The following is a 10,724-nucleotide window of genomic DNA, read 5'->3' on the forward strand; positions in this document are numbered from 1 at the left end:
TATTATTTTTCAAAAATCAATGCCATACTAGCTTTGTATAAACTCTGCAAAGTCCTACAAAGTTGAAAGAACTTTGAATTTCAGTCCAGAATTAGCATATATGTGTAGATGTGTATATGTGCAAGCATGTACTGAGAATTTACCTAGTAAAATATAGAGGTATTCATTATCTGAAGATTTTACATTGGAATATTTGTGACTATTGAAAATCATGAAACCTATTTATGAATTTGTAAAGTGGATCCAGTCAACACTGATAGTGTTGAAGAGAACTTAATCAGCCCTTACTGATAAAGCTACTGGTCAACTTATTGAAAAAAGAATGTTTGCCAAGGTTCCTTTTGAAATCACCCTGAAACACTGAGGTTACTAATTGAGTTATATGTTCCCATTTGAATTTTTATTTTTTGCCAAATATGGCACGTTCATAAATATATAAATGTATCTGTGATAACATTGATGCAATTGTTCCCTTCTGTTTGGAAGACCTCTATCTGTTTATCTGCCCATCCTCTGAAAATGTTATCCATGATCTTTCATAAATTCACATGGGGAGGAAAAAGGACAGCTCACAATACTTAGTTTTGTTGCTAACATGTGATGCCATTTAAAGGATATAAGTCATTTCTAATTTCCTTTCAATGAATATAGTTTTCAGAATGTTGACCTTGCTCAACATGGAGAGTCTTATTTGTCATACCATTGGAGATACTTGATAATCACTGAATATTTTTTCCATTTCTTAATAAAGGACAAGTTCCATCACCATCAGATACACATACATATGTATATAGTTATAGCATGTATAGTGACATATACTGGTGAATTCCATAAAACACAAGTACACACACATGTAGAGTACATAAACACATGCACACCCACACAGTCGCTCACACACCCACCCCAAGCGACCTCTTAGTACAAAGCTGACTAGCCCAAACATCCTTCTATTCTGTTTGCATGTTCGGATTCCTGCCTAATTGCAAAAATATTGTTTAAATGTCAGTCACATGAGTCTTTGTTGCAACTTCACTGCCATGTGTGTATTCTCTTAGGATATCCTTATAAAGAGGGTGAATCATCTTTGGAATATTTTCCTCTAGAAGAAGCATATTGAGTAAATCATCAACAAAATCAAGTAATGAAGCAAGAAGTTCAGTCATAGTCCAATATTTGTACCAACTTTTTCATATTATTTTATTTTATTTTTTCTGATTACATGCAAAGATAGTTTTCAACACTGATCTTTTTGTAAGCTTTTGAGTTTCGTGTTTTTCTACTTCCCTGCCTTCTTTCTCTCTTCCACTTGACAAAAATTATCTGATATATTATACATGTATAATTATGTTTAACATAATTTCTACACTAGTCATGCTGTGAAAGAAGAATCAGAACTAAAGGGAAAAAACATGCTAGAGAGAAAAAAAGCCCTAAGTTTTTTAAAAATGAAACTAGTCTACTTTGGTCTGCATTCAGACTCCATCATTGTTTCTCTGGATGTGGATGGCATTTTCCATCAGAATTCTTTTAGAGTTGTCCTTGATCACTGAATAGCTAAGAGGAGCTGTGTCCATCATAGCTGATCATCATATAATGCTGTTGTTAATATATACAATGCTCCCCTGGTTCTGTTCCCTTCACTCTGCATCAGTTTATACAAGTCTTCCAGGCTCTCCCATAATTTTTACAGAATAATAAATAATATTTATCGCATTCATATTCTACAATTTGTTAAGCCATTCCCCAATTGATGGACATTCCCCCAATTTAAAATTCTTTGCTGCTGTTCAAAGACCTGCTATAGATGTTTTTGTACATGTAGGTTTTTTTTTTCTTTTTATGAACTATTTGGGAAACAGACATAGTAATAGTATTGCTGGATCAAAAGGTATGCATAGTTTCATTGCCCTTTGGACATAGTTCCAAATTAACACTTCCAAATTGTTGGATCAGTTCACAACTCCACTAGCACTACATTAGTGTCCTGGTTTTCCTACTTCCCCTTCAGTATTAATCATTGTCATTTTAGTCAATCTGATAGGTATGAAGTAAGACGTCAGAGTTGTTTTTATTTGCATTTCTCTAATCAATGATGATTTAGAACATTTTTATATAATTATAGATAGCTTAAATTTCTTCTGAAAGCTCTCTATTCATATCCTTTGACTATCAATTGGGGAATGCCTTATATTCTTATAAATTTTACTCAGTTCTCTATCCATTTCAGAAATGAGACCTTCTTTAGAAACAATAGCTATGAAATTGTTTCCTGACTTTCTGCCTTTCTTCTAACCTTGATTATATTGGTTTTATTTGTGTAAAACTTTTTTTAGTTTAATATAATCAAAAATATTTAATATTTATTTTTATAATATTCTCTATATCTTGTTTGGTTATAAACTCCTCCCCTCTCCATATGTCTGATAGTTAACTATTCTTTATTCTCCTAATTGGCTTATGGTAAGTAAATCCTTTATGTCTAAATTCTGTTTATAAGACGTGAGATATGTGTATGTCTATGCCTAGTTTCTGCTATGTTATTTTCCATTTTCCCAGCAGCTTTTTATCAGATGATGAGTTGTAGTCACAATGGATGGATGGATGGATGGATGGATGGTGGACCATAGTCTATGTAATTGGAGAAAATACAGTAATGAAATCACAATTTCATTTTCATATTCATGAATGTGTCAAATCTGACAACATGTAAGAAATGTTGGACATTCATCTGAGAGTCTTTAACTCGATCATTAAATTTAATGCAACGTCAATGAACCAGAATGATCTAAAATTGAAGGTGTTATAATTTATGACCTTTCCAGCACTATGATCTACAGTTGAGCTATTTTTGTTTAGGTTAACTGAGTTTAACTGAAAACTCACTTTATTTCATTTACTATTTTTATAAATATTTCCAGAAAAAGTTAATCTTTCTCTAAAAATAAAGAATCTTGCTTTAAACATTCATTATTTTGAACATCAATAATCAATGGTTGTTACTATACTTTTAGGATAAATATATGATATAAGAAATAGAATTAAGGGTGTACAGATATTCAGAAACAACCTAGTCATTGTTTCTTGTTTTTTTGTTAGAAATAGTTTTTAACAATTTTAAAAAATAGGGTTTTTTGTCCTAAGTTAATATGTAGCAATAACAAAAAATCAAGAATCATTACTAGTAGTGTTATGGTTTGTGGAAACTTTAACTGTGCTAAGAAAATAAGTGGTTATAGAGTCTGTGGTTGTTATTGGCAACTAAGAAATCAAATTCCACAGGAAAAGAACCTTTAAGATAAAGTCTTGGAGAATATATTAGTGCTCCTTTGAGAGCTCTAAAATGTGAATAAAACAGATGATGTTTGAAACATTTTCTCTTAAATGATGGAATTCATTGATAATAGAAATAATATATGTTTCACCAGAAAATCATCTAAAATGATATTTTGTGTTTTCTTACCTTCTCTATCTTTATCTCTGAAATTTTAATTTTAATCTTAAATGCTTATAACTATTTTTATGGTCATATTTCCTAAATCGTCAAATATATATGTATATATATATATATATACATATATATATATATATTAATATAGAGATATGTAGGTATATAAAATGAATGTAGACCAACTTTTAAATAATGGACTATATCTAATTAAAATATTTTGTTCCTAAGCAGGTAATTTTTGTTGCCATTACTTTGGGCAAAAAATGACAAGTGCCTCCTAAAGAAAATAGTCAAGCATAACTGTTTATCTTACACTTCTTCCATTCTCAACATCTCAATATTTAATATTTCACAGATTAAGGGAAGTGAAAAAAGTTGACTTTTTGAGTCTTTTTTTGAGAGACTGGTGAGTTCACAATCAAATTACAATACATTTGAAAAAGCAAACATTTCCCATTTCTTCCTTCTTAAAGAAAATTAAGTATTCTCTGTGTAGCAAGCCTTGTCTAAATCTGTACCCCATGAACATCTTTAGACATTTAGACATGTATACCCTTTCTATATTATTTCAACATATTTCAGAGTCAAGTTCAATAGTTGGCAGGAATGTTTTTAATATTGTATTTCATGTTTTCATAACTTGTTATTATACTTGACCTTTGGCACATAGCTACTTATTTTTAGCATGAAGCTATTATATCATATGTTCAAATATATTTATGTCAATGTCATCACAAATAAATTCACAAACATTTCCATGTGATGACAAAAATCTGTCCATGTTCCTATGTCTAACAATGAAATATGCCTTATATTTATTTAAAAAACTATGAAATATGCGTGTTCTTTTCACACAAGGCTTTATTTGGTTTGACATTTACACAAAGTATCCTTTGACTTATAGCAATTCAATGCAGATTTTTAAACTTTGAAGATTATTTTGAACTGTATTACCTAAGGATCTGAGGTTATGGCTGCTGGCACTCTACAACATTTTAATTCTAAACCATCTTGCACTTACTGTCATCTTAGTCATTTGATTAATCCAAAACCACTTACTAGTGTGAATTTTTATTTGAATTTATATATAATTTATAAATTAATTCTTAAGAATGATTTTAGAGAGGCATTTGGGCAGATAGTGGAGTAGGTCAGAACATTTTAGACTTTCTAAATTTTATTCAACAATCAAGATTGAACATCATCTCAAAATGAATTTGGAGCAACAAAAGTAAACAGAAGTCTGAGTAAAATAATTGTCTTTCTAAGACAATTTGAGAAGACCTCAGAAAAGACTCAATCACCAGGGGACAGAACTTTGGTCCCCTGAAGAACAAGCAGTTCCAGGTCCCTCCACTGAATTAACAAACAGTAAGCAAACCCTAGACATAGCTGGGTGAGAAAGAAAAGACCTCAGGAGCTTTCACCTCACAGACTATGGGGATCAAACATCTGAGCAGGGGAAAATACAAGTACACTCACCTGTCTCAGGATGGCTGACCCAGCTGTGTTGACCAAAGTCTGTGGAAGAGAAGGAGCAAGAGTGACTTCAGTAGCAGAGGGGTGGGGACCTTACTAGCTGTGGGAACTTGAAGGAGAGCAGAGTCCCTGGTTTCTGTTGCAGAGAGAGAGAGTAAAGCTGAAGTTTGCAGTTATGGGAGGGACCACAGAGAACTAGAGCATTTGCTGGACAGCCTGGATGGGGGCTTAAGAGATAGCTTAGGGTTAAAGAAGAGAACCCAAGTTTGGCCCTTGACAGAGTTAAAAAATATCAGTAAGAAGAATGTGAATCCTTAGGAGTCATTCCCCACACCTAGGGACTAGAACCTGATGCAAAATCCTAAATAAGAATCTAGCTAAGTGATTACAACAATACCTTACAAGGATTATATAGTCCTATCAGGAATTCAGGGATAGTTTAGCATGAGGAAACTATTAATATTATTAACTATATCAATAACGAAAGTAACAAAATCATTTGAGTATAACAATAGATGCAGAAAAAGCTTTTGATAGAGTACAAAAGTCATTTCTATTAAAAATGAAAGTATAAGCATAAATGGATTTCTCCTTAAATGATAAACAGCACTTACTTCAAATCAACAACAAATATTACTTGTAATGAGGATAAGCTAGAAGTCTTCACAATAAGATCAGATGTGAAACAAGGATGCCTACTATCACCAATATTTTTCAATATTGTATTGGAAAGTCTAGCAATTATAATAAGATAAGAAAAAGAAGCAAATGAATCAGAATAAGCATTGAGGCAATGCATTTAAATCATCAGCATTCCTATGAATTCCACACAAAACTCTGCAAGAAGAGATAGTAAGAGATATCCCATTTAAAATAAGTATACAATATAAAATACCTGGAAGTAACACCTTATAAATTTTACAAAGTTCTTTATATATTTGAAATATGAGACATGTCTAGAAAGGGTCTATAATTTTTTTTCACCAATATTCTACTTTCCTTCTAATCTTGGCTATATTGGTTTTATTTGTACAATTCTTTTTAAATTTAATGTATGTTATCCATTTACAACTCACTCTGCTCTATCTGTTCTTTATCTATAACTTGTTCACATATCCATATCTGATAAGTAATATCTTCCATATTCTTCTAATTTTCTTGTAATATCTCTATATCTAGTTCATGTATCCATTTTGACTTTATCTTGACAAATGGTTTTAGATGCTGGTCTATGCCCAATTTCTGCCAGACTGCTTTCCAGTTTTCTGGACAATTTTTTTACCAACTAATGAATTCTTTTCCCAAAATCTTAAGTCTTTACATTTGTCATATACAAACTTACTTTATTTTTTCTGCTATAAATTTAATGTCTACTCTATTCCATTCATCTAATGAACTGTTTTTTAGCCAATACCAGATATTTTGATAATTACTACCTTATAATATAGTTTAAGATCTGGTATTGCTAACTTACTTCCTTTACATTTTTTCTCAGTTCCTTTTCTATTCTTGACTTTTTGTTGTTCTACATGAATTTTGTTATTATATTTACTAATTCAGTAAAATAATTTTTGGTCATTTATTATTCCCTAGACCAGTGAATAGCCAGCTTTAATCCCATCCCATTCCACCCAACACCAAAAGAAAATGTAAAGTGAAAGAATATGGTCACTTACATGGCTTTAATATAATGTCAGGCCAATTTCTTGATAGATGCAACAGGAGCAATTATAGTTCAAGATAGCAGAGTGAGAGCAAATCTAAGTTCAGCCCCACTTTGGCTTAAAAACAACAAAAGGTGCTTAGCAATGCATTTGTAAAAAGTAACAATGAGAAAGATAGAAAATACATTTTAAAAAACACTTAAGATAACTCCTATAGAAAAAAATGACATCAAGCAGAAGAGAGACAGGGTCAGATAACAATAACAAAAGACTAAAAACTGAAATCCATATTTTCATATATCTAAGGCTAGACAGCTTTGAATGTGAGTTTTTAATTTGATTAAGAATTTTTGTTTTAAAAGTTTGATATTTTGCTTTTTTTCCCCTCTGTAACTCTTCATCTGGACCTTTACTCAGAAGTCTAGTAGTCTGAAGTTGTCATCAAGAAATCTGAGGAAAGAGGAAATCCATACTGTTGAGCCACTCAAAGTTAGAAATATGAGTCTTGTACTAGGTAATTACACTAGGTAATAAAGTCCCAAAACTTTACCACTGATAACTGATGTGGATATTATATAGGGTACCTAGTACATGACTAGAAATTCTTAAGTGCTAATTTGGCAGATGAGTAAGACAAAAATCAATACCAAGCCTCCAACATTTTATTTTCCCTTTCTCTATTTTAGATGAAAAGGTCTCCCCTCTACCACTGCTTTACTATCTAAATTGTCTTGCCTTGTTGGCCAGGGGATGGTAAAAGGAATAGAAGCCTTATCTAGCCTTTACCAACTGAAGTCCCATAAAAGCCAATCCCCAGATGAATTTTCTTCCCTTGTTTATTGAAATTTTCATTGTTATAAATTTTTGATATGTATCACCCCAGCTCAGTGTAACCTGTGAGTTAGAATTCCTAAAACATTAACTCACTAACTCCAATCAATGCATTTATCCATCCTCCAGTTAGACAGAGAACCCATTCAGTTCATACAAAGTCAATTATTGAAATTGTATAATAGTAACAAACATTTCTCTCCATAAAACTGGGGCAGACTCTCACAAATACATATAGAAACTAGGAAGAGTGGATACACAAGTAGAGTCATACATATGGGCGAAACAAATAGCTAAAACAGCTCACACTTCCCATATTGTTACACCCTCTTGTTCTTTTCTTGTTGTATGCTCATTCTACTTACCTTAAACACAAATTATCTACTAAGCAGGTTTATTTTGCTAGGTTTCCTTGACCTGGTCATCTTTGAGGCTCAAAAATGATTCCACAATGCAATTCTCTAGACTGGTTCTCTACTGGACATGTTATCTCCTAAGGGAAAAGTGGCTGTGCTGAAAGAAGCCAGTGGGGCCAGAGGAAGTATCAGAAAGAAAAATCCCCTCTCTTTTCATTCTGGAAGGGAAAAGTATGACTACTGCAAGAATTGGATTCTTCCTCCATAATTGACTCATTTCAACTATCAGAGATGATTCCTCTCAGAGTTTATGTGTAAGTGTGTTTTTAGGTAATCAGGAAAATTATTGATTCTTCAGTTAAACAGTGGATAGCTATTCTATTATTATCTTAATTAGGGAACTTTTTCCATCCTTCCTAAAACAATAAAGGTAGAAAAAATATTTCTTTTATATTGGCTCATGACCAATGTAAAAGAAATGTTTCTTTTGACCTGTAAGGCTAGGCTGCATGGTCTCTCAGTTTCATCATGTTGAAGAATATAGACATGGCTCATTTTCAGTCTTTCTGTTGAATAACCACTGGGTGTAGATGTAGGGGAAGAAGTGTTAATTTAGTTTATTTTCTAATCTCCTCTTCATCTGATACAAGATGTTACTCTTCTCTAAACTGTGGCTCTGAAATGTGTGCATGGCACATTTTTAGACTGGTTTGACTTCTTTCCTTCATGTGGATTGGTAAAATAAATTTCTTTTTCTTTCTGCAAAGGAATATTCAGACAGAGTCTTGTTATCAGGAATTCTTATAGCCAGGTCCCTTCATCATAAACCTTGGAATTTTTTTATGTTCGTTCCCAAAGATAAATAGGGATGGTATGGCTCTGAGGATGAGTGAGAGCTCTAAATATTGTAGTCTTCAGTATTAATTCAAGAAGATATGGTCGTTGGGGGCATAGGAGAAGGGTGTTGAAGAAGGAATTTATATCTTCTTTTCTTATGGAATTAGATGCAATTATTTACATGTTTTGCATTGTTTAGAGGTTGTACAGATTTTAAAGGGATACTATTTCATCACATTTTTGGCCATGAAATGCCACAGCCCCCCCAATAATCTTCTAAGATTCTTTCCTCTTCTTAGTGTTGTGCATATTACTCAGGAAAAGGAAATCACACTTCACTTATTCTATACTGCCATGAGAAGACTGAGGTAAAAAGCAGCAACTAACTTAATCTCTTTGTTTCCCAAGTTCCCATAACTATAAAATGTGGGGGCTGCTAGGTGGCACAGTGGATAGAGCACCGGTCCTGGAGTCAGGAGTACCTGAGTTCAAATCGGGCCTCAGACACTTAATAATTGCCTAGCTGTGTGGCCTTGGGCAAGCCATTTAACCCCACTTGCCTTGCAAAAACCTAAAAAAATAAAATAAAATAAAATGTGGATGATGATGACCATACTCACTCCAATCTCACAGGCTAATTATGAGTCTCAAACAAAATAATCTCTTTGAAATATAAACTAGAAATCATTTAGAAATTATCAGTTAATTTACACACACACACACACACACACACATATATGGATAAATTCATGAGTAGATTTGAGATTCAGCAGTGGCATACATAAAAGTTGTAATCTCTCTGAGGTGCTGTGAAACTCGAAATAATAATGGTAAAACACTTCACTTAATGCACTATATAAATGTCAGTTATTTTTATAATTATTAGTCTACAGTCACCAGGCTCCTAGTCTAATGATGATATCATTCCCTGGCCCTTCTGTAGGTCTGCTAAATTCAAGCAATGTTTAAAGAGAAATATAAGATTGTGCTGGTAAATGTTTAACAACTAAGCTCTCACAAAAAAATTGTATGCCCACATTTTTAAGTTTAATCTTCCTTATTTATGCTTTCTTAAATTTGGTCTGTTCTACAATTATTCCCTCTCCTCACTTTTTTAATCATAAATCTTTAATATCATTTTCCTGCATAATTTCTTATTTTTTAGTGTTTGAAGCCTACTCTTGAACTGCTACATAGCTCTCCTTTGCCTGATTTTCAAGATTATTTCAAAATGATTTACAAGAAGTTGAGAATTTGCTGAATATTGATTAGGTGAGAAAAATAAATTATTCTGTCAAATATCTAATTAGACCAAGTGCCCTTTTCACAAACATTGCTGCTTGTTGAACAAGCAAGAAAATAATTGGGGATAGAGTTTAGAATGGTATTGACAGAAAGACAAAAAACCTTTGGTGGAGAATATGATCTGCCTTTACTAGAGCAATGGAAGTCTTCCTGATATTCAGCTCAGTGCTTTCTTTACTATGCTGCCATGTTGCTTGTAATTTTGTATTTATTTTATTCATGTGCTCCATTTACTTACTTATGAACATGGTATGCTCCCCAGAGAAGATCCCTGTTTTTCCAAGGCAGAGACTTATCACTTTTGCATGTAAATCCCTAATGTCTAGCTCTAAACATAGCACGCTGTAGATATTTATAAATCCCTATAAACTGATCATTTACAAAAGTCTTTCTGTTCACTCTTTATAGTCTTATCAAGGATGCTCTTAATGCATATATAGATTAATCTCAAAATTAATTTGTATTTGCAGGAAATTAGGTATGTGTAGTAAGAATTGTTTATTTCATGCAATTCCTATATTCTCTATGTCACCTTTTCTGGTAACAGTAGGACCTGGGATTGTTTTTACATATAATTGGAATTTTTACACCTTCATGAGTAAACAGAGGTACCTCCTAGGGTCTTTGACATTGAACCACATAGGCAATAACCTATTGTATTTCTTGGCCCTGGTTTCATCATTATTTCTACATTAAATGACCTCTAGATTCTACCTGTCAATCAACATTTTTTGTACATGTGCAAGTACATTTATCAAATGCCTACCATAAATATAGACATAATGAGTAAGAATATAAAGAAAT

General features: G+C 32.6%; 1 protein-coding gene across 1 annotated transcript in view; it reads right to left on the minus strand.

Annotated features, from left to right (window-relative positions):
- THBS2 (thrombospondin 2) overlaps positions 1–5,034 on the minus strand; it is a 76,995-nt gene extending 71,961 nt beyond the window's left edge. The window contains exon 1 of the mRNA XM_074188075.1: positions 4,931–5,034. The gene's annotated coding sequence lies outside the window, so the exon portion shown is untranslated. The remainder of the gene's footprint in view (positions 1–4,930) is intronic.
- Between the last annotated feature and the right edge of the window lie 5,690 nt (positions 5,035–10,724).

Source organism: Macrotis lagotis, chromosome 5 (assembly GCF_037893015.1).
Source record: "Macrotis lagotis isolate mMagLag1 chromosome 5, bilby.v1.9.chrom.fasta, whole genome shotgun sequence".
Lineage (NCBI taxonomy): Eukaryota > Metazoa > Chordata > Mammalia > Peramelemorphia > Peramelidae > Macrotis > Macrotis lagotis.